This window comes from Pinus tabuliformis, chromosome 6 (genome assembly GCF_031772625.1).
Source record: "Pinus tabuliformis cultivar Carrire ecotype Pingquan chromosome 6, CPIR1, whole genome shotgun sequence".
Classification (NCBI taxonomy): domain Eukaryota; kingdom Viridiplantae; phylum Streptophyta; class Pinopsida; order Pinales; family Pinaceae; genus Pinus; species Pinus tabuliformis.
Genome location: NC_142292.1, coordinates 337,715,240 through 337,739,822, shown reverse-complemented (window position 1 = coordinate 337,739,822; position 24,583 = coordinate 337,715,240). Strand labels below are relative to the sequence as shown.

Sequence of the window (24,583 nt, the reverse complement as noted above, 5' to 3'; positions counted from 1 at the left end):
CCAGTTGCACAAAGTAATGGAAGCTTCCAAATTACAGATATACTGCCACATTCACTTTTAGAAAACATCAAAAATGTGGTGAGACAAGAAGCTATGAATAACATTTAATGTGTTCAAGAATTGAAAAAGCAGCCAACATAGTAAAGATTGCAGTGAGTACTCATTAACCATCTCCCGTTAATTGCAGATACCCATAACAACTAGTAATGAGAGGCATGAAAATCTCATAGAATTCTTCCAATAAGATTTTACACAAGAAAAATTATATGAAAGTACATATGTACCTCTGATAAGAAAATACTGTTGAAAACTCTGCATTGAAAGAATGACCAAAACATTTCAGCAGCATGCTGATTTCTCTTAACGATGGAAGTCGATGAATCTCAATGTTTTCTCCAACCAAGTAATCTCCTCAAACTTGCTATCTTGTGTCGAAAATTTGTCTTTGAGAACTCCCTCCCTCCCCAACCCCCGTCCTTGTTTTCCCTAGCAAAAACCTCTACCAAATAAAATAGCTTTTTCCTCCACAAGAATTACAATGCAGAAATTCCCAAATTCTCGGATCTGCAATTGCAATGACTCTTCCAGTATGTGCTTTGGACCTTGTGTAACTAACAAAAGAGACATTTGGAACATAGATGGATCATGTAGTTAGTCAGAGCCTATAGGTAAAAATTGTTATAAAATGTCATAGCCCAAATAAGAACCAATTGCTAAATATTGCAGAAATTCCAAACAGAAGTGATAAAAATCCTTATCTCAATCAACCAAATAATTGTTGAATTTAATTAATGCAGAAATAAATTTCATACCATAGCATCAATCACACAATAGCTACAAATTAAATCGTGGAAGCATAAAAACAATTTTTTACATACACTGGTAATTACTCCTTCACATTAGCTTTTTATTCCTTCGAAAAAGCTTACAAGGAAGACTCCACGAGCTGCCCACTATAAAAACAGCACTGCACGGCTACCAAAAATCATCCTAAATTGAGCTGAACCTGTTGAGAGAGTATGACTGTTCTATAGGTATAAAACCTAGCTATATGAACTATATGGTTGAAGGTACATACCAATGTTGCAAACATCGGCATCGGGATAAAATCGGCAAGGGTTCGGAAAACCAAAAAATCAAGAAAATATCAATAAAAATCAACAAACATCAGTGGAATTAAGATACCGCCAAAAAATGAGTAAAAATCAGCAAACATCGGCTAGGCCAAAAAAATCATGATTTCACAATTCACGATAAAATCCGGATTTTGCAACACTGGTACACACTGTGTGGTCACCCATGCAGTTTGTCCATACAACAACATGTCAACCTCTGGCTGAATCCCCGTCTTTCTCGATTGTTCAACCTGCTCAAATGTGTGCGAAAACCTGTATCTTGACCTGTCTTTATACTTTGACCTAAGACAAAACCCTAATCTAATTCTGAGATTACTCCTAGTCTAAGCCATGCATGCCTAAAATGCAATTTTTTAGAATTAACCATTAAATATAAGACTTTTCACTTTTTTTACTAAATTGAATTACTTCCCGAAAATCAAATCACTTTTTCAAAATATCTCAACTACTTCTCACATGTTTTGTAGCAAAATTCTCTTTGAAAACACCCCCTAAGTTCTGTTAACGCACTGATTAGCGGACTTGCAAAGGTGCGACAAGATGCTAATGTGACACCACACAGAACAAGCGCCCACTGTCACCTCAGCACGAGTCCGCACTCTTTAGGCCAACTCCTACACTGCCACAGGAGGCTTGCCTACAAAATCAAAACACTTCACCACAAGGTTAGTACACAAGGTTAGTAAACAAGTGCCTTCTATTCCTATTGGGTGGTGGGGTCAAGGAGTTAGATTAAATTATTGCAACCCTGACAATTGATACTCTCCAGCAGTCAATGAGAGACCGGCAAACAAAATGCTCAATAAAACAATGAAATATGCCTTATAAATGCACCAAATTGAATTGAAACAGCTCTCTGGTATTTGGCTGTAAACAAAGCTTTATGTTTGCTATTCTGAACCTATAAGTCTGATTTTCTGCAAAAGAAAAAATAAATAATGCAGGACCAGCAAGCTAGGGCCCACTTCAGGGCCACCCAAGAGCCAAAAAATGTGAACTGAAGACTTGGCTACAGATTGGAGGTGTTAGTACTCTAAAACACCTTTCTAAAGAGCCTACAAACACCTTAAAATACTGAGTATTGCAAAATATATTCAAATTGTGATCCGTACACTATCGTGGATATTCCACTGGACAATTTGTCACAACATATCAGATAATAGCTTATTTAAAATCTAAAATTTTACACTATTACAGTTTTATTAAATTTCTAGATCTGTAGATTCACTGTTAATAATGTACGCATGCTAATGAAAATTATGCAGAAAATAGAGAATGGAAAAATAAAATCCCACACACACATAAAACACAAGCTATGCTTTGGGAAACTCTTTCGGGAGAAAACCCAGCTGGAAGGTGAGGTCGCTCCACTCTCTTTCTCTATTTCGAAATATGGTTGCAAGTACAAAAAAGTATGGTCTGTGGCCCGTGGGCTAATACAATGCAAAAATCCTCTCTATGTGCTCTACCTTCAATCCTTCTTGGCTATTTTTGATCAGCTATAGAACAAGTGCACTCGAAAGAATGGAATATCTCCTCCTCCTAGTGGCCCGGTTATAACACAGCGCGATAGCCTACTAGTGGTTAAGTTTGACTATCTCAACTCTTAACCAGAGTTACAATATAGATTCTTCTAGAGTCTTTTACATCATAATCACGTGGCTAGCCCTTTTTCCATGAATAATGGGGCTTGACACGGCATCCTCCCAAATTATGGGTGTGAAAACAAGAAGGTCAACTTCTAAGTGGCACAACTTTCGCATAAGGACTCCAATTGATGTGTTTCTTGTGTTGTTGGTAACATGTTTGTGTGTAGAATAACATGCAAAGGTGCGGTGCTAAAGCGGCAAAGTTTTACCCCCAAAAAACATCATTTGGTGCCTCAAAACACTCCCGGAATGTTTCAGACCCTGTTTTTCGAACTAGGTCCTGCTGGTAAAAACAGTTCCGTGAGCTAATTCCTCCACTTTTTCCACTCTGAATGCATTGAGATAGATGACAAACAATATAATGATCCAATCCGGATCAATCTGAAATAAAACACCCAGATTTAGGGTTAGATCCCCACAAGGGCAATAACCCAAATTTATTTTTCTTGCTGAATTTTAATCCCAACAAACTTGAGATGGATTTTATGATTCAAATAATCTTCAATAAACTTCCGGAAGCATAAAACTCAAAGAGAATGGGGTAGATATACCTTTAGAGATCAAACTCCTCTAGGAAAAGGATTTATAACCTTATAACTGGTGGTTGTAACTTCTTGTTGCAGACATGTAAACGCTTGGAAAACAGTTTGTTTTGATGTAATAAATCCTTATCTGCATACAAATCCACTACCTTTATTGGGCCAATTGATTAAGTCAAATGTAACAAAACGCATGTGCCAAACTAGCTGAAAATTGAGAAATTAAACACAAGGCAGTACTTTAATTTTGTTTTTGTTTAATTTTCTAATTTTTTGTTTTTAAATATATATATATATATATATAACAGAAATTGAAAATACATTTGAATTTTGAAAATTTTGTGATGAAATGGAGAGCCTGCACTAGTCACCTCCACACTTGTTTGAGATTCTCTTCCAGTGCCAAATTTCAACTAGGAACAGCTCCTTCAATGGAACACCTTCGACTAATGCATTAAATATGAGATTAAAGCAATTTAACACTTTAAGGAGGAATTCCCTGTTGATTTTTCTGTAGCATCAGGAGATATTCCTGCATGCCAAGAGGCCTCCTAAGTCGTCTTAGAAGATTTATGAAAATAAAATTAAAATTCAATTTTTTATTGGGCTTCATGTGGGCTCAAATGGACAAGTTGGCCCAACTCATGAAGGGATGTGCCCCTTGGGTAATGTACCCATTCGACTTGTGTTTGTGTGTGTATGATGTGACATTTCATTGATCACTCAATCATCACACCTCTCTTCTATAGAAGCCACAAAAAGGATGATGAATTGACTTCTATATTTTAGTTGGTTTGACTAGCATTGACTGGCTAGTATTTGACCAAGTTTGATTGGTATCTTGGACTTGGATTTTGGCACAGTTTTTTAGACATTTTTGAATTGTAAACCTTGCTGAAGAAAAATTCTCCTAGAAGAAGAGTTGGTGGGTTTTCTCCCAAGCTTGGGTTTCCCAAGGAAAAAAATTTGTTTGTATTGTGCTTGGTTGTCTCTTTATGATCTTATTATTTCCATTGCATTAGTGTTGAAATCTTTTGTGTATAATTGCTCAATAACATTAGTGGCATAAGATAAATTGTATGAAGATTATTAGGTAGTAATTATCAAATCAAAAGATTAGTTTCTACTGTGCCTATTGTAGAAAAAATCAACATGGTATCAAAGCTTGTTAAAGAGCAGACTAAAAGACAATTGTGAAGGATCACATATGTGCAAGAAATTAGCCCAAAAGGAGTCATGGTTGTCTAAAAGAGGTCGAGTTTGGAAGTCTGGAACCACAGCAAGAAAGAAGAGTCTGTTTGGAAGTCGAGTTTCTATGAAAGGAGGCTGAGGGCCGCAGGGCCGTAAGTCTGGCCGCAAGATTTGAGGGCTGGTTTTGTTTTATTCTGCGGGCAACAAGGAAGAAGGCCTAGTGAGACCATCCGCTAGCAAGGAAAGAGGTTTGTACAAGTTTGATAAGGCAATGAAGGCTAAAAGGGCTAGCAATAGGCTTCCTCAGCCCTTGGAGCTAGGCCGCAATGAGAATAAAGGCAAGGTCGCAGGCTACCTTAGCCCGAGAAGCAAAGCTGCAGGGCTTTGAACTTCAAGAACAAAGAAGGTCGAAGATTATTGAAGGTAGACCGAGGCCTACAGGAGGGCAATCAAGGCCCAGAAACATGGGACAAATGGTTGAGATAGTTATAAGGACTGTTGTGGAGGATAACAGAGTTGGCTGAGTTGTATTAGGGTTGTGGAATTGCTAGAACTAGTGTGTGGGCTGAAGGTTAAGCCCAAACCTGAGAAGTTGATCAAGGAGTCTACCGGGTGGACAGCAACAACAAGGCTAGAAGAGGTTGGCCAAAGTTGTTGTAGCAGACTGTGGTGGACAACAAGAAATCTAGGGCAGTAAAGTGAGGCAAAGGACAGCCTATGTAGTTAAGACTTTTGGAATCATTCACAATTGTATTCATAAAGTTTCTAATGCTAAGAGATCAATGGTCTCACTCCAGTCTGGGGGTGATCTTAAGATTGGTCCCACATCATTTATTCTTGTGGAATGACCTAAGATATCTCAATGAACAGCTTTCTCCACAGGATGAAGAAACCCTAGTCATTACAGATCATGCAAGAAAGGAAAGCAGCATGTATTAGCAGTTGATGTTGAGAACGAGGATAAGCATCCACCTCAATAGAAGACAAAGGAATCCAAGCTTGATGAGATTGCAGATGGACTTCACTGATTTTTGTAAGGAGACAAGGATCAAGGAGTAGAAAATTTCCTACAACTCTTAGTTGTTTAATCAAAAGATAAGTAATTCATATCTTTCTCCCTTGATTACTATTATTTTTATTCCTTGGTCAGCCTCTTGTCTTTGCTTGGTTATAATTCTTTCTTTCATGGCCTCCTAATGAGGTTTGCAGGAACATCGTGAAGGTTGCCAAGGCAATGATTCTAGCGACAAATGGCAGCTTTGGAAAGAACAAAGCAAAGTTTGTGGCAAGAGGGTTCTCCCAGTAAGAGGAAGTGGACTACAAAGATATTTTTGCTCCAATCTCCAAGGAATAGGTTCTTGTATGACCTAAGGGCTCAAGCATAAACTTAGCAAGAGTGATTGGTGTTCCAAAGGAGGAAATTGTATAGATTGTTAGGAGATCCTGGATCATGCCAAATACAAGAAAAGCTTCCAATTCCAAGGGAGCAAACTGTTAAGTAGAATGAAAGGAGCCGCTTTGTTAAAGGATGTCATGGGTTGAGATTGTCAAGATGTTCAAAGACAGAAGATCTATAAGAGCAGTATGCCTTCTTTGAGGAGACCATGTCAAATAGCAAAACAACTTGCTTACATGACAAAGAGAGAAGCAATGACAAAAGAACTTGCCTACATGACAAAGGGAACAACAATGGCAGGACTTGCCTATGTGACAAAGAGAGCAACAGTGGCAAAGGGAGCATCCAGGACTACTAGAAGAAGACTTGCTTCAGTGTCAAAGGGATTTGGCCTCGCAGATTGAAATGAAGGGTTATGGCCATGTTACCCACCAAAAGTGGGTGACCCCTAGGAGAAGCTTTTCTCCTATTCATCTCTTCCAGTCATCAACTGGCAGCCCTTGAGAGCCACTTTGTAACCGATGTGACGTGTCATTCATATCTCTGCCATTTGCATCAGTCATATGTTTCCTCGCCCATTTGTCAAGAGCACATGTTGGAAGGTGGGCTTCTAATCAAAAGGTACCTTATTCATTTTTCAACTAGGTACTTATGCTTGTTTGTATTTGGGCATTTTGGCATGGATTATGGGGTGACTTGGAAGAAAGAAGGGTCTTAGTCGTAGTCTTATTCCCTCACCTTAAATGGGGGGTTAATTTTCTATCCTAGTCTAGTGGGACCTCCTCTAATGGCCCATGGCTTTAGGAAGGGGCATTACTTGGGAAGCCATGATTAAGATAGTGTAGCCCCATCTATCCCTATTCCACACATACCACTTTCCATCTTATATTATGAGCCCCTATTCCACCTCCCTTCTTCGGGTCAACTAACCATTGGTTCATTAAGATTTGGCATACACACATCCTCATACATTGGGTAGGGCCTGGAAATGCACCCTGGGAGGTTGATGCAGCTAAAAGAAAAAGAAAGAGCATATGATGGCCACAAGAAAAACAAAAGAAAAATCAAAATGCAAAAGATGGTCGGGACTTACAAATTAGCATGTGGGAAAAAGCCAAGCATGAGCTCTACCTCTATCATATGGCCATCACCCAGTTCCTAGGCCAATGTTGCCCTATCTCATAGAAAACAAGGAACCCTTGCATGTCCCAACCCTTGATGGGCAAAGAGCTGCCCCATCCCAAAGGGAGTAATACTTATTACACATCATACAACGCAAGCTCTCATTCCTCAAGCTACGAGCAATAATAGATGGGAAAAAAATCAAGAAAAAATAAAAGGAAATATAGAGGGGTGGAAAAACAAAGGTCGAGGTAACTCATGCATCCACAATTGCTCCCTCCTCACATCTATGCACCCAAGATGAGGTATTCCATCATAGCTAGTCCCTTTGACCATGGCACTTGGTCGTGGAGTTCTTTCCCCATTCTTTCCATCATTATTCACATGGCACCTATTGATTGAAGGGTGGACCCAGGAGGTCACTTCGCTTTGGGGGTTGGGAACGCCTAATAGGGTCATCTATTAACCATTCCTCCCTAGAGAGAGAACACTTTTACGTGACCAAGGCCCTAGTTTTGGAAGAAAAGAAACACATTAAGTGTGATAATGCCCATTTCTTTCAAGCTTGGTTCACTTAGATGCAATAATGATTAATGTACCTGATGATGAAAGTTGCAGCATTGTGTGTAATTGGCAGATGGTTCCATCTATAGGTTTGGGAAACTTAACTAGGGTCCAGGTCCTCTAGAGGAACATATTGACACCCACAAGTGATGTGTTGAGAGCCATGGGACTCCAGACAGTTATAGAGCATCATTCACAGCCATGGGCACCTTCAACACCCACAATGTTCTTGCATTTGCTTTATTATTCATGGGATGATGCACCTAGACCATCATGCCCCCAGCTGACTTAGCAGTATACATGGTGTGGCAGTTGATCCAAGGCCCAAATGAGGTTTGTCCCATACCTTGAGACATGGTAGGGTTAGCACCATCTTCAGTACCCTCAACATTGGAGCATAGACAAATATTTTATCACTTGGAGACCTATAAGACCTAATTTTGAGCCCCAAACCCACCATTGGGGTCCACAGGATGATTTGCATCAAGATAGAGAGGCCAACCCCTAGATCTTGATTTCAAAGGCATTCTACACCTGTCGTGGCACCAAAAGGCCTCAATGCCAACCCTCAAGAAGCCCACGTAAGCATGATGTTAGCATTTCGACTAGCATTTGTGGAGATAAAATCAAATTTGCAAAAGTTACTAGGTCGGCTTGTGACCTAGGCCATTACTTGCACATTATTTTATGATTAGAGAGGCTTGTAGGCTAAAATAGGATATGATAGAGCACATATATATTAGAGATCTCTCATCATCATCACACTTGGAATTTCGGCTTCATAGAGGAACTTGCACTTGCTCTTTTGTGGAACATATTGGATCTTGGATGCATTTTGATGTTTGGAGTTGATTTTTGGATATTCTTTGGAGCTATTCTTTGGATTAATGGATGGATTTCTTGCACATTCTCTTGTAAATACTCTTAATTGTTGAAGATCTATTTTCTATGTCTAATGTATGGAATGATTGATTCTAGTTCATGCTAAAATTGTGCCCTAATTTTATTGAAGATTAATTGAATGCTAGCTAGATGAATGTTGCATGCATTACTCATACATGACATGTTAAGAATTATCCTAGTGGTGAACTCCTAGTAGCTCTCCCATAACATTCCATTATATCATTGAATGGGTAAAAGCTTGAAATTTGTTGCTAAGGCATCAAATCTCAACCTCCTTGGAAACAAGGTTAGTTGTCTAACACATCCTTGACTCCATATGCCCAAAGAACAAGGCACTGGTCCAAATTGTTGGTCATCATTCTCACATTTTCTCCATATTTTCTCTCTCCTAAATTTCGGTCATTTCAAGGCTAGCGAAGAGAGCTAAGGCTTGGTGCTAATTTCTAGGACAGAAGAATTTTGGTGTTTGGAGAGCCTAAACATCAAGTAGGTAGGGTTTGCCACAAAACCTATCAATATGGTGGGCATCCTGTTAATTTTAGGTATGTTCTATGCTGAGAGCAATCTACTTCAATTTTTCTATTTAGCTCAATATCAATTCCAGAGTAGCAATCACATCAGCATGTTAGTAAAGTGAAAAAAGAACATAAACATAAACATCAGAAAACAAGCCAAGACAAGAGGACACAAGATGTGGCGCCAGCCAGGGACAAACCCCAATGTGGGGAAACCCTTGATCAAATCTTCTTATATTGTCAATAGTTCAGCAAAGAGAGAGAGATAGTACATATATATCAGAAGTCAACACTTTGACTTGACAAGATAGAAGATCAAACATTTGAGATCTTCACCATGAAGATGACACAATAGTTCTGATGACAAGGACTGCAAATCTGAACTCAGGTGAAGGCACACTTATCAGATCTCATTCTTCAACGAATTCTCCAAGGTGATTTCATCACTATGTTGCACTCATCATTGACAAGGACTGCAGATCTGAACTCAGGTGAAGGCACACTTATTAGATCTCATTCTTCAATGGATTTTCCAAGGTGATTTCACCACTATGCTACACTCATCATCACTGTGCTGCACTCATCACTGTGTTGCACTTCATCACTATGTTGCAAACATCACTGTGCTGCACTCATCACTGTGTTGCACTTCATCACTATGTTGCACTCATCACTGTGCTGCACTCATCATCATTGTGTTGCACTCATCACTATGTTGCACTCATCACTGTGCTACACTTCATCACTATGCTGCACTCATCACTGTGTTGCACTTCATCACTATGTTGCATTCATCATTGTGTTGCACTTCATCACTATGTTGCACTCATCATTGTGCTACACTTCATCACTATGCTGCACTCATCACACTTCTTTTACCATGTTGCCACAAATGCCACGCTGACCTTCCAGTCCTTGAAATATTGATAAGGCTTCTTCTGATCTGCGGATAGTAGCCTTCCCATTTGACTGTGACTAGGGCAAATTGTGACAGCGAATCAGGTCACCTTCTAGTCTGTGATTAGGGCCTCTTCTAGGCCTCCTTACAGTTGTGTATAGGGCTACTAAAGTGCCTTCACAACTTCATCTAAATCTCCCTTTGAGACCTGCGGCTGATAGTCTTCTAGGACAGCGGAATAGTGTCATTATTGGACCTGTGTTAAGGGCTTTAGAACAGCGGCATAATACATTTGTTTGGACAGCGGCTAGGGCTTGTTAAGGCCTCCCCTTTCTGCATACAAAACCTTAATGACTGTGGCCTAGGACAACGTATTAGGGCTAATACTTTGCTGCTCCTTTAGGGCTGAGATTAGGATGTTAAAGCCTCTCCTAGGACTGCGTAGGAGAGCCTCCTTTAGGGCAACGTAGGTCTCTTTAGACAACCCTTTCACCTCCACGTCTAGGGCTTCTCCTTGACTGTAATTAGGGCTCTCCATGGCAGTGTTAGGATCTCTCCTTGGCAGCGTTAAGATCCCTCCTTCATGATTGCGTATTAGACTTCCCTTTATTGCGGATTAGGGCATCATTAGGCCAGCATATTAGACTCTTCCATGGCGGCTTGTAAGACTCCTCCATGACTGCATTAAGGCGGCGTAGAGCCTAGGGCACTCCCTCTAGATCTCTCCTTCATCAAAACCCAAAACAGAATGAAGAGAGAGATCACAAGAGTGTGAGTGTGTGTCAAAATGACTTGAAGGCCACCTCTATTTATAATAAAACGTGGAGGTCAAGTGGGGGTAATTTGGTTGTTGGCCGACCTTGACGAATTGTCAAGTAACACAAACAAATTCATATCTCCATGAATACATGTCGAAATCGGATGATCTTTAGATCAATCCTACACCTCTCGGCGAGAGGAATCCAAGAAAAATATCAGTTGCCATGAATAAGATTACCCACATGGAGTTTGGCCCTAGTTGCAAATTTTAACACATCCACTTCAATTTCATCCATAAATTCTCTTGCCCTAGGTGTTTGCGCTTAGAGGGAAACCCTAGTTTTTCTTCCTTCAACTTAAGGACTTTATTGAAGGTTTCACGAGTCTTGGCTTAGCTAAAGTACATTATAAGAAACCTTTTCTCCTTGCCTTCACCTTGAGCTACTCCAACACTCATCAAATCAACCAAACCCTAAGTCTTAAGCACTTGTTTCTAGGATTCTTCATAGAAAGTGAATTGTTTCCTTGTGAAGCCTTGGACCAAAATTTTATCTTTCTTGAAGACCTCCTAGTGAGATTATTTTATAGTTTTAACCTAGAATACCTATTATAAGTGATCTATTTCCTACCGAGACTCCTATAGGTGAAAGTCCAAAAAAAGCAAGGGGTTTCTGCTATGGTGACACTGGACCACTACCCCATTGTTGCTTATAGGTCTAGTTTATACCTTGTAGGGTTTCTCTCTCCAAGGCCTGCTAGATTTTGCAACAACAGGCTAGATACATTATTTCTTGGGATTGGAAAATCAAATTTGGTGGATCTAATTGTGTGCAGGCAGTTGCTTGGATCCTTGATGTACCTAGTTAACACCAGGCCAACATTTTTTCTTTGCAGTGAGCACCCTAAGCCAATTTATGGTTGAACCAAGTCATGTACATTGGGTTGCAGCAAAGCATGTGTTGAGGTACATGCATGGTACAGTTGGATATGGCTTGAGATATGTCTCAAGTGGTGAAGTGAGGCTATAGGCATATATCGATTCAGATTGGGTCGGGAATGCAAAGGATAGAAAGAGCACATCAAGGTGCTACTTCATCTTGGGGAAAGCAATGATATCATAGTTTAGTGGGAAGCATACTTTTTTCGCACTCAGTAGAGCAAAGCCAGAGTATATTGCAACCAGTCTCACAAGTTGTGAAACAGTATGACTTCAAAAGCTTCTTGCAGGACTCTCTGATCAAGTCACTTCATCCAAGACACGGTGCAAGGAGCCATGGTGCTCCAGTGCATAACCACAGATGAGAAAATTGGTGAAGTTTGTATACTTTAGAGACAAACTTGGCATGATGTAGAATGTCTACCTCATTGAGAGGGATTGTTGATGCCAATGCAGGATTAGGACAGGGCATCTCCTAAAGCCATAAAGGACTTTGGCTAGGTCATAAAGGACTTTGACTAAGGGAGATGTATACATTCACCTGAGAAGCTAGAAGGACTTGGTTGGGTCATACAGGACTTTAACCAGAAGTGAATGGCCCAGGGCAATTATAGGTTTGGACAGGTCTCATCCTAAGAAGCCAAGAGGACTTGGCTAGGTCATAAAGGACTTTGACCAAAGAAGATAGATGTTTACCTAAGAAGCCATAAAGGGCTTTGGCTGAAGGTGAATGGTACAAGGGCAAATTCTCTCTTAAGAAGACAGGAGGATTTGGCTAGGTCATAAAGGACTTTGACCAGAGGAGATTGATTCAATTATCTGAGGATGTTAAATTTGGCAACTAGGGCCAAACTTCACCTTGGCCAGCTCATATGATGGAGTTGTTATTTTTGTTGGATTCCTCCTTCCGAGAGGTGTAGGATTGATCTAAATATCATCTCATTTTGACATGTATAAATGGAATTATGAATTTATTTTGATTATGGACAAATTGTCAAGGTCGGTCAGCCATCAAAATTGCACCTCAACGTTGCATATAAATACAAGGAGCCTCCTCCTCATTTTGGCATCTCACTCACACTCATTCTTCTCTCTCCTTCGTTGATTGGGTACGAATTTTAGAGGCATCTCTCCACACGTGCGAAGAAGAGAAGGGTTTTTTGTCCCTGTGTTGACCGAAGTTGCAGGAGGGTTGTTTTGACTTGCGTTGACCAACGTTGACCTATTTTGACTGTGGTTTTGTGTGGAGGATCTCTGTTTGGGTAGGCCGCATTTCTGGGCACAAAAATCGACGCTGAATGACCAACGTTGACTGCAGAAGGGTTTCTTGCAGCGTTGACTTTCGTTGACCAGATTTGATTGGACTTTTTCAAACTGTTTTTGGGCTGATTTGACTAGCTGTTGGAGGCCGAGTTGACCGAGTTTGACCAAGTTGTTTTGGAGGTCAAAATCTGCCCTGTTGACCAGCGTTGACTTTCTGGTTAGGGATTTCTATTACTGTTGTTTGACTGGTCAGATTTCACTTTGATTGGGCAAGTGAAAATTGTATATTGTACTCTCTCTCTCTGCTAAACTTTTGAAGAACTATAAGATGAATTGATCAAGGGTTTCCCCACATTTGGGTTTGCCCCTGGCTGGTGCCATATTTTGTGTCCTCTTGTCTTGACTTGTCTTCTACTGTTATTGTTTATGTTCTATCTGCATTTTACTATCATGTTGATGTAATTGATAAACTGGATATTGATATTGGACTAACAAGAAAATTGAAGTAAAATTGCTCTTAAGCATAGAACGTACCATTGTTATCTAAAATTAACATGGTATCAGCGCTGAGGTGAAGACAAAGCCCAAGCAAGAGTGAGAAGAGCAATCACTAAGAGGAACAATCATTGATCAAGGACAAGATTCAATGGTCTCCACATCCTACTTCAAGTCTAATGATAAGCTTCATGATAAGTTTGATTATCATGCATGGAAGATGTCTCTTGATTTGACTTTAGAAGAGCAAGATGTTATGGATTATGTGCAGGGAAAGATTATGGAACCTCCTTCAAATGCACCAGCTGCTACTAAGACAAAGTACAAGAAAGGTGAAGTCAAAGCCAAGAAGATCATCAGGGATTCTATTCATAAGCATTTAGTTGCTTACATCTCCGATTTGAACACATCAAAGGAGATATATGACAGGTTGGTTGGCATGTTCAAATCTAGCAATGCAAACCAAGTTCTCTTTCTCAAAAACAAGTTGAAGGATATAAAGAAGGGAAGACATGAAGACATTGAATCCTACTTCATGAGGATTAATGAGATCAAAAATAATCTTCTTTTGATTGGAGAAGCTATTGCTGATAGGGAGCTTACTCTCATTGCCCTTGGAGGACTCCCTCATGAATGGCACGTGTTCAACACCACTATTCTTAACAACGACAAGATTCCAAGTTTTGAAGAATTGTTGACTAGATGTTCTCAAGAAGAAACAAGGATGATGGAACTAGATATGCCTTCAAATAGGAATGATCCTACTGCATTCTCCGCTCATGCTAAAAAGAAGAATAATGCAAGTTCACAGAAGCAATGTCAAAGAAGGTCGGGTTTCAAGAATGGAAGGGAAGATGCTTCAATTGCAACAAGTTTGGCCACTATGCTAGGGAGTGTCCTAATAGAAGGGATACACCTCATGATGATGACAACCACAACAACAACAATTTTAGGGGCAACAACAATCAAAGGAATGGCAGATTCAACAACCGAGGAAAAAGGAATGCTCCCGCTCCTCATCAAGGAAATGGTCGCCCTCCCAAGAGATCAAGAAACACCAGGTATGATGAATCTAATGTTGTTGATAACAAGCAAAAAGAATTTTATCTTATATCTGCCCTCTCCACTACATCTCCTCCAGACACTTTGGGAAATTGGTTGATTGATAGTGGTGCCTCAAGGCACTTCACTGGGTATAAGGAAGCTCTTTCAAGTCTGATTGAAAAGGATACAAATTTGGAAATTATCCTTGGAGACAATGCTACCTATCTCGTGAAGGGAGTTTGGAATGTTACTCTTCAATTGAATCAAGGTAACACCATTCATCTACAAGAAGTACTATATGTACTCCATCTAAACAAAAACATGGTATCTATCTCGGCAATGGAGGACAAAGGATTCAAGGTAGCATTCATCAATGGAAAGGTAAGTGTGTGGAATAAAAATTTCAGAGACGCATTTACACTTGGATTCCGAGTTGATATCTTATATCAAGTTGGAGGAAGTCCATTGGGAGCTATGTCTTGCGACACATCTATTCAATCTGAATTATGGCACCGGAGGTTTGCTCATCTACATTATAAGGCTCTACCCAATGTGAGGAAGATGATCACAAGTATGCCCGAATTTAAAGTAGAACATGAAGGTGTTTGTCAGGGGTGTGCTGAAGGAAAGCACACAACGGGACCATTCCCCTCAAATGATAGCAAGACTACCGACATATTGCAATTGGTTCATTCTAATCTATCTGGTATGATGTCGTGAACTCATTGAGAGGATATTTATATTATGCTAACTTCATGGATGATTTCTCTCGCAAGACTTGGATATATTTCTTGAAGAAGAAGGACGAAGTATTCTCATGGTTTTGTTCTTTCAAAGCTTTGGTCAAAAATCAAATCGGGAAGAAGATCAAAATATTGAGGACCGATAATGGAACCAAATATGAATCAAATGAGTTCAATAACTATAGTAGAAAAGTTATCATTAAGAGGGAGACTACAACTGCATATACTTCCGAGCAAAATAGCGTTGATGAAAGGAAGAACCGTTCCATCGTAGAAACCACACGTGCCATGCTTCATGATCAAATCCTTCTGAAGTTCTTATGGGACGAAGCTACAAACATTGTCGTGTATGTTCAAAATAGATACCCTAATCAAGCGTTGGACACCAAAACTCCCGAAGAAGTTTTCACCAGTAAGAAACTTGATGTTTCTCACTTTAGAATTTTTGCTAGTCCCATATATTTTCATGAGTCGAAAGAAAAGAGAAGCAAATTGGATGCTTCTGGGAAGAAAGGAACATTTGTGGGCTACAGTGAAACTTCTAAGGCATATAGAATCTATGTGTCTGGTCAAAGAGAAGTGGAGATAAGTCATGATGTCACCTTCGATGAGGACGCTGCCCATCGGAAGATTAGTAACCTTCTTCTTCCAAGGAAGGGCAAAGAAGCAAATTTAGGAAAGCAGGGAGAACTGTAGAATGAGCCGATGCCCGATGCTGAAGGACCAATGTATCCCATTGATCCACCCCCTCATGAGCCCTCCTCCTCAAAAAGGAGACCCTCATGGCTTTGGGAGACTCTCGAAAATGCCGAGAAACATGTTGCACCTAGGGGGGCATTTCGTGAAAGCAAGAAGCCGAATACATACCAAGGTAACTTAATTGCAATGAGCACCATTGTTCAATCTAAGCCTTGCACATTCGAAGAAGCTGCAAAGCACCAAGTTTGGAAGGATGCAATGAACGAAAAGTATGAGTCGAGTATGAAGAATGATGTCTGGGATGTGGTCCCTAGACCCAAGGACAAATCCGTTGTCACCTCGAAATGGCTCTACAAGATCAAGCATGGAGCTGATGGAAGTGCTAAAAAGTTCAAGGCTATATTTGTTGCTCGAGGCTTCTCTCAAAACGAAGGTGTAGATTATGATGAGATATTTGCACCAATTACCCACTACACCACCATCCATTTGATCATTGCCCTTGTTGCCTCACAAGCATGGAATCTACACCAGACGGATGTCAAGACTGCCTTCTTGCATGGTTCACTTAAGGAGGAAGTCTATGTAGAAAAACATGAGGGGTTCAAAGTTCAAGATCATCAGACACATGTATGTAGGTTGAAGAAAGCCCTCTATGGGTTGAAGCAAGCACCTTGAGCTTGGTATGAGAGGATCGATAGCTATCTAATGAAGTTGGGATTTACAAGAAGTGAAGCTGATTTGAACCTTTAAGGTTGAGAATGATAGACCTCTCATCTTGGTACTCTATGTGGACGATCTGTTTCTGACAGGCATAGACCCTCTTATTCATCAATGTAAAGAGGGAGTTGGCTTCCGAATTTGACATGAAGAACCTAGGACTGATGAATTACTTCCTAGGGTTGGAGGTCTGGCAAAAGCCAGGTGAGATTTTCCTTTCTCAATGAAAATATATTGTGAAGATACTTGAAAGATTTGGGATGGTGGACTACAAGTCCATGACTACTCCGATGGAACTTAACTTCAAGAAGTTATGCGAAAGTGTTGTTGGGCCCGATTTGGGAAATCCTTCTAAGTATCGTCAACTCATGGGGGCCCTGATGTTCTTGGTGAACTCCTGTCCAGACATATGTTTTGCAGTGAATACATTGAGTCAGTTTATGGTTAAGCCTCATCACATACATTGGATTGTTGCCAAGAATCTCTTGAGATATCTCTCGGGCACAATCACTTATGGACTGAGATACACTGTCGGGAATGTGAGGCTCCATGGCTACAATGATGTTGACTAGGATGGCAGTGTGGTGGATCGTAAAAGCACATCGGGATGTTGCTTCTCTCTACGTTCTACTTCGATATCATGGATGAGCAGGAAGCAGAAATCGGTTGCCTTGAGCACTGCTGAGGCTGAATACATTGCTACTGGTATGGCCTCCTGTGAAGTTGTTTGGCTGAGGAAGCTCTTTAGTGAGTTGTTTGGAAATGTGTTGGATACCACCGTGATTTTCCGCGAAAACCAAAGTGGGATTCGTCTTTCTAAGAATCTCGTGTTTCATGACCACTCCAAACATATTGATATCAGATACCACTTTATCCGAGATATGGTACAACAGGGAGCAATAAGGCTCCACCACATTGGGACTGATGATCAAGTCGTCGATATTCTTACGAAGCCCCTGGTGAAGATCAAATTCTTAACCTTCCGTGAGCGACTTGGAGTCATGGAGAGACCCTCTTATGAGGATCTCACATGAGATGGATGTTGAGCTCTGGGAGCTTCGGGGGGATTGGGGTACTTCTTGGAGTGATAAGCGACCATAGGGTGAGTGGTTCACCTCCCTAACGGTGCGCGATGTATAGGGTGAGTGGTTCACCTTCCACTGGGATACCCCATGTTGAGATATGCATAGGATGAGTGGTTCACCTTCTCTTATGGCATATGAGCAGGATGAGTGGTTCACCTTCTCCAGCCAACGCATCCTACCCATGCAGTCTGGGACTCATGGGAAGTACCTCTCATCTGGCCAATGAGTAGGGAAATGAAGATAGGGACCATAGTACTACTGATGGACGCATCATGCACTACCGTACTCCCTATGCTAGGATGTTTGATATTGATCTGAGATCAATGGAAACTAACGTCGGGTCAATTAAGAGTGGTATGACACACTCTATTATTGGAAACTTACTTTGGGTCAGTTAAGAGTGGTATGACACACTCTCTATTATTGGAGACTGACTTCGGGTCAGTGGAGAATGGTATGATACATTCTTGATCATTTCTTCTTTCTTCATGGTTCAGCAAAGCAGAGACAGGGATGGTACAAATTGTCAGACAATTTGGCAGGTGAAGTTCTCCCTAGTTGAGAGGGAGTGTTAAATTTGGCAACTAGGGCCAAACTTCACCTTGGACAGCGCATATGATGGAGCTGACATTTTTGTTGGATTCCTCTTTCCGAGAGATGTAGGATTGATCTAAATATCATCTCATTCTGACATGTATAAATGGAATTATGAAATTATTATGATTATGGACAAATTGTTAAGGTCGGCCAGCCATCAAAATTGCACCTCAATGTTGCATATAAATACAAAGAGCCTCCTCCTCATTTTGGCATCTCACTCACACCCATTCTTCTCTCTCCTTCGTTGATTGGGAACGAATTTCAGAGGCAGCTCTCCACACGTGCAAAGAAGAGAAGGGTCTTTTTCCTTGCGTTGACCAGCGTTGACCAAAGTTGCAGGAGGGTTGTTTTGAATTGCGTTGACCAACGTTCACCTATTTTCACTGTGGTTTTGTGTGGGTGATCTCAGTTTGGGTAGGCCACATTTCTGGGCACATAAATCGAGACTGTTAGACCATTGTTTGACTAGCGTTAACTGCAAAAGGGTTTGCTTCAGCATTGACTTTCGTTGACCAAATTTGACTGGACTTCTTTGCGCTGTTTTTGGACTGATTTGACTACCTATTGGAGGCTGAGTTGACCAAGTTTGACCGAGTTGTTTTGGAGGTCAAAATCTACCATGTTAACCAGCGTTGACGTTTCGGTTAGGGATTTATGTTACTGTTGTTTGACTGGTCAAATTTCACTTTGATTGGGCAAATGAAAATTGTATATTGTACTCTCTCTCTGCTAAACTTTTCAAGAATTATAGGAAGAAATGATCAATGGTTCCCCACATTCGGGTTTGTCCCTGGCTGGTCCCATATATTGTGTCCTCTTGTCTTGGCTTGTCTTCTACTGTTATTGTTTATGTTCTATCCGCATTTTACAATCATGTTGATGTGATTGCTAAATTGGATATTGATATTCAGCTAATAAGAAAATTGAAGTAAAATTGCTCTTAAGCATAGAACATACCATTGTTACCTAAAATTAACAGAGGAGCCATAAAGAACTTTGGCCAAAGGTAAAAGGCCCTAGATACTCACATTGCCACTCCAAGTTGGAGTGATTTATAGACATACATCAGCATAGCAACCTGATGAGCTTTTCTTATGAAGGAGAAATTTCAACTAAGGGGAAATATGTTGTAGGCTTGCAGCCAAGGAGAATACCTACCTCGCTAAAAGGGAGTGTTGATTTTTATGTAGCATCGAGAGGTACTCCCGCATACCAAGAGGCCTCCTAATTCAGCCTAGAAGATTTATGAAAATAAAAATAAAATTCAATTTTTTATTGAGCTTCATATAGGCTCAAATGGGCATGTCGGCCCAACTCATGAAGGGACGTGTCCCTTGGGGTAAATGCACCCATTCGACTTTATATATATATATATGATTAACACTTCATTTGATCACTCAATCATCACATATCTCTCTTCTATAGCAGCCGCAGAAAGGAGGAATAATTTACTTTTGTACTTTAGTTGGTTTGACTAGCATTGACTAACTAGTATTTGACCAAGTTTTGTTGATTTGGGGTAGCATCGGATGTGCTCTAGCCATGAAAATTGGTGGAGAAGCTAAAGCACGTGAGATCCCTAAAACCCAGAAATGGTTTGGGCAGATTCTTCTTGGTTTAGGAGTAATTAAACTAATTAATATTTTTAATGGAGTTCCTAAGTCTAAACTTACGAAAAAAAATATTAATATAAAACTGCGTTAGAAGGTTCCAAATGACATGGATCAAGCCAAATCTAATCTTAGCCGTTGATTAGAAATGTAATCTCGGTCGTTGAAGAACCAACAGGAAAAGTATAAGAAGGGGCTTGAGGGTCAGTTGGAGAACACACTAGACTGATTAGTCATTCGATTTTCTAGAGCGAGGTTTGCTAAGAGAAATCGAAGTAGTGATCAGTTTGCAGTGAGGGTCAGTGAGTACGAGACAGAGAGGCAGAGATAGTGTCAGAAGACCAACGTAGAGGCAGAGAGGCAGACGCAGAAGCCAGAGGGAGACACACAGAGGCTGCTGGAGTGACGCAGAGAGCCAGAGAGGCTGCGCAGAGCCTCAGAGAGCTGACGTCGGGGGTTTTCAAGCTGACGCAGAGGCCAGGAGGGCTGACGCAATGCTTCAGTTGTGCTGAAGAGGGTTTCATGGGGCAGATTTTTTGAATATCTGCTTCCGAATAGAGAGGTATTACTTCCAGATTATTTTCAATGTCGGGTGAGTCGGTTTGGCACCTAGTTGTACTCAGATAGACTGCATAATAAAACAAACCCTCAGAATTGTTGCACCAGTTTTCCCAAGTTGGGTTTTTCCAGGGACGAGTTGTCCAAAAATAACGGTGTCACTTGTGTGTTTGTTATTTCTTTCAGTTGTTGATCTATAGATGGTTGAGGTTGTATTGTGTTTATTTCGATATTTATATGTTTAAATAACTTGTTCGTAATTAACAAGTTGGAGTAATAAACTAGAGAATATAGATAAAATTTCTAATGGGCAATACTTAGAAATTTCAACATGGTGTCAGAGGGTGGTTGCAGATCACAGGGGAGCTGATGGCACCAGCTGAAGCAGAGCATTTGCAGCAGAAACAGCAGTCTCGAGTGACAGAAGTTGTTCCTTGCAAAAAGCAACAGAGAAGGGTTGACGCAGAGGGACTGCATCATCAGTTCGGGCCAGAGAAAGGCCAGTACAGAGGCTAAGGAAGGCAGAAAAAGGCTCACGAAGAGCCACGCAGAGTCCAGGAGGGTTGATGCAGTTGGCCAGGGGAGCATTTCAGCCAGTGTCGGAATTGCGCAGAGCCTAGAGGCTCAGTCCTGCAGTTGCTTGGGCATAGGAAGCTATGGGCAAATTGTGGGCAGTGAAGCTGGTGGGGTGTTAGTTCTGCCGAGTCAGAACAGTACCTAACGGGGCAAAACCAAGGTAGAGGGAGTCGCTACCTAGGCGGATTTCTAGCCAAGAAATCCAGATAAGTGTTGCAAGTGCATAGGAGATCGGAGAGGTGCGACTCGACGATTGGCAGGCGGATTTCCAAGAGGGAAATCGAGACTTAGAGGGAGTCGAAGAGAGAACTTCCAAAAGGAAGTAGAGACTCGGAGGAGTCAAAAGCACGAGCAGAGAGATGGCCATGAATGGACTGAGGGATTAGTACAGGTTGGACGAGGCGTCAAACTTTGTGGTCTAGAAGGCCAAGATCCTGTCCATTCTAGATAGACATCGCATCAAGGCCTTCGCCTTGAGAACAGTGGCTATCCCAGTTGACCCCGCTGACAATGAAAAGTACGAGGAGGCAATGGCCAAAGCGAAATGCATCACATCCTTGATGGGGTCAAGGAACATGTGGTCCAACATATTGTCGAGAAAGACACTGCAATGGAAATGTGGGACGCCTTGAAGACATTGTACCAGCATACTTCCGTGCAGAGGAAGATGTTACTAGAGAATCAATTGTGTCATGCCAAATGCCGAAGGGGGAGCAAATAGATCACTTCCTTGGTAGATTGAAGGAGATCCTGGACCAACTGACTTCCATAGGGGCCACGCCAGATCAGGATTTGATGGTGAGGACCGCCCTAAACGCAGTCTCTGAGGAGTGGGAGACATTTGTCCAGAGTATTCTGGGCAGGGTGAATCTTCCAGATTGAGAAGAATTGTGGGCAGCTCTTCAGCAAGAAGAGATCAGGCGGCTGAGCAAGACAGGAAGTAGCAGCAAAGGAGTCCAGATCAAGAAGGCAGAGGAAGAGGATGCAGCTCTGGTATCTGCGGGGAAGCAGGAGAAGAGGAAGAAAAAGGACCTCTCCAAGATAAAGTGCTTCAACTGTGGCGAACTAGGGCATTATGCGAACCAGTATCCGAGGAAGAAGAATAAGGGAGAGGTGTCTGACTCCAAGGCAGCGCCAGCGAAGGCAAAAAAGGAGGTGGAGGAGGATGACGATTGTGACATGAGTGCTCATGTGCCACTAGAGAAGAGGTGGGGAGACATCGAGCTGTAGTTAGGAGGACTACAGGCGATGAGGGGCAGGATCCTTAAGGTACCAAAACTCTTGGATTATACCTTGCTACGGGAGCCCCAAAGTGAGAAGTAGCAGGATGGCAGATGTTGATAGAAACGAACGCGGATGAAGCGACAGAGAGTGCTACAGTGCAATAGTCCTGGGCAGCGCAGAGCTAGCAGGCTGCAGCAGTGCGAGAGGCACAGAGGAGGTTGCAGCAGTGCAGGATGGCACAGAGGAGGTTGCAACAGTGCGAGAGGCAAGGAGTTGTTGCAGCAACACAGAGGCAGTAGAGGGAGCACGAGATAGCAGTAGAGAGAGCTTCAGCATCGAGAGTGTTTCTAGCCTGATAAGGATGTCAGTAGTTGGGTGGATCAGTTACTTCTCAGTAACTGAGTTGCAGTGCAGTAGCAGTTGGCAGTAGCACGATGCAGCATGATGAGAGAAAGTCGCAGTGCAGATGCAGTGTTGGTAGAAAGGACCAGCAGCAGCACAGATGCAGAGGGAGCTGTCATACGGATGCAGCGGTGGCAGTGGAAAGGCCATGGGCAGCAGTACAGGATGCAGCAATGCAGAGGATGTTGGGCAGGGAGGCCTAGCATCAGCACAGGTACCGGTGTCGTATAATCAAAGTGATGCTCAATTGGAGTATTACTAGAGCACAGTCCTCGCTAAGAGGGAGTGTTGATTTGGGGTAGCATTGGATGTGCTCTAGCCATGAAAATTGGTGGAGAGGCTAAAGCACATGAAATCTCCAAGACCCAGAAATGGTTTGGGCAGATTCTTCCCAGTTTATGAGATATTAAAATAATTAATATTTTTAATGGAGTTCCTAAGTCTAAACTTAGGAAAAATAAAATATTAACGGTTATTAATATAAAACACTGTTAGAAGGTTCCAAATGACATGAAACAAGCCAAATATAATCATAGTCGTTGATTAGAGTTGTAACCTCGGCCGTTGAAGGACCAACAGGACAAGTATAAGAAGAGGCTTGAGGGTCAGTTGGAGAACACACTAGAGTGATCAGTCATTCGATTTTCTAGAGCGGGTTTGCTAAGAGAAATCAAATCAGTGATCAGTTTGCAACGAGGGGCAGTGAGTATGAGATAGAGAGGCAGAGAGTGCCAGAAGACCAACGTAGAGGCAGAGAGGCAGACGCAGAAGCCAGAGGGAGACACGCCGAGGCTAGCAGAGACAGCGCAGAGGCCAGGAGGGCTTGTATCATCCACACAAAGGTTGTTGGAGTGACACAGAGAGCGAGAGAGGCTGCTCAGAGAGCTGACGCATGGGGTTTTCAGGCTGACGCAGAGGCCAGGAGGGCTGACGCATTGCTTCAGTTGTGCTGAAGAGGGTTTTGTGGGGCAGATTTTTTGAATATCTGCTTCCAAATAGAGAGGTATTACTGCCAGAATATTTTCTCTCTTGGGTGAGCCAGTTTGGCACCCAATTGTACTCAGATAGACTGCATAATAAAATAACCCTCATAATTGCTGCACCGGTTTTCCCAAGTTGGGTTTTTCCGAGGACAAGTTGTCCAAAAATAATGGTGTCACTTGTGTGTTTGCTATTTCTTTCAGCTGTTGATCTGTAGATGGTTGAGACTGTATTGTGTTTATTTTGATATTTATATGTTTAAATAACTTGTTCATAATTAACAAGTAGGAGAAATAAACCAGAGAATACAGATAAAATTTCTAATGGGTAATACTTAGAAATTTCAACGAGTTTGACTGGTATCTTGGACTTGGATTTTGGCACAGATTTGTAGACATCTTTGAATTGTAAACCTTGTTGAAGAAAAATTAACCTAGAAGAAGAATTGTTGGGTTTTCTCCCATGTTTGGGTTTCCTAGGGAAAATGTGTTGTCTCTATTGTGCTTGGTTGTTTCTTTATGATCTTACAATTTTCATTGCATTAATGTTGAAGTTGTTGAAGAATCTAGGGCATTCATAAATTAGAGTGATTCTTCTTAACAAGATAACAATTTGTGAAGTGTTTATACAATTTATATTAGCTTGATCTTCTCTTCATAATTAGTGTGATTGTTTACTTCATCAAACTGCTATCAAAAACAAAAGAGACAAGAACACAAAGTATTTCGCTTCTGCCACTGCTGAGATCATCATGATTGTTGCGCCATTGAAGCCATCACTGCTGCATTATTGAGACCTTGCCTCTTCCTCAACTTACTGAGGTCTTGACTGTGACAATCACTATGAAGATTGATTCATCATATCTCCATCACTGTACTCTAGCTGAGATCATATACCAAGAATGTATTTCATGATATATATATATATATAGATATATGTCGAGACTATAAGGATAACTGAGGGATCACTGTGAACCT

At 41.4% G+C, this 24,583-nt stretch overlaps 1 protein-coding gene across 3 annotated transcripts in view; it reads right to left on the bottom strand.

Moving 5' to 3' along the window:
- Positions 1-290: 290 nt before the first annotated feature.
- The window catches only part of LOC149258676 (uncharacterized), a 74,380-nt gene continuing 50,087 nt past the window's right edge, over positions 291-24,583 (bottom strand). For 2 of the 3 annotated variants that reach the window (XM_089415687.1, XM_089415694.1), the window contains 2 exons: positions 3,337-3,457; positions 2,478-3,166 (listed from right to left, as the gene is read on the bottom strand). The gene's annotated coding sequence lies outside the window, so the exon portion shown is untranslated. Of the gene's footprint in view, positions 612-2,477; positions 3,167-3,336; positions 3,458-24,583 lie in introns of those variants that run through there. The other variant, XM_089415700.1, reaches the window with a different exon arrangement.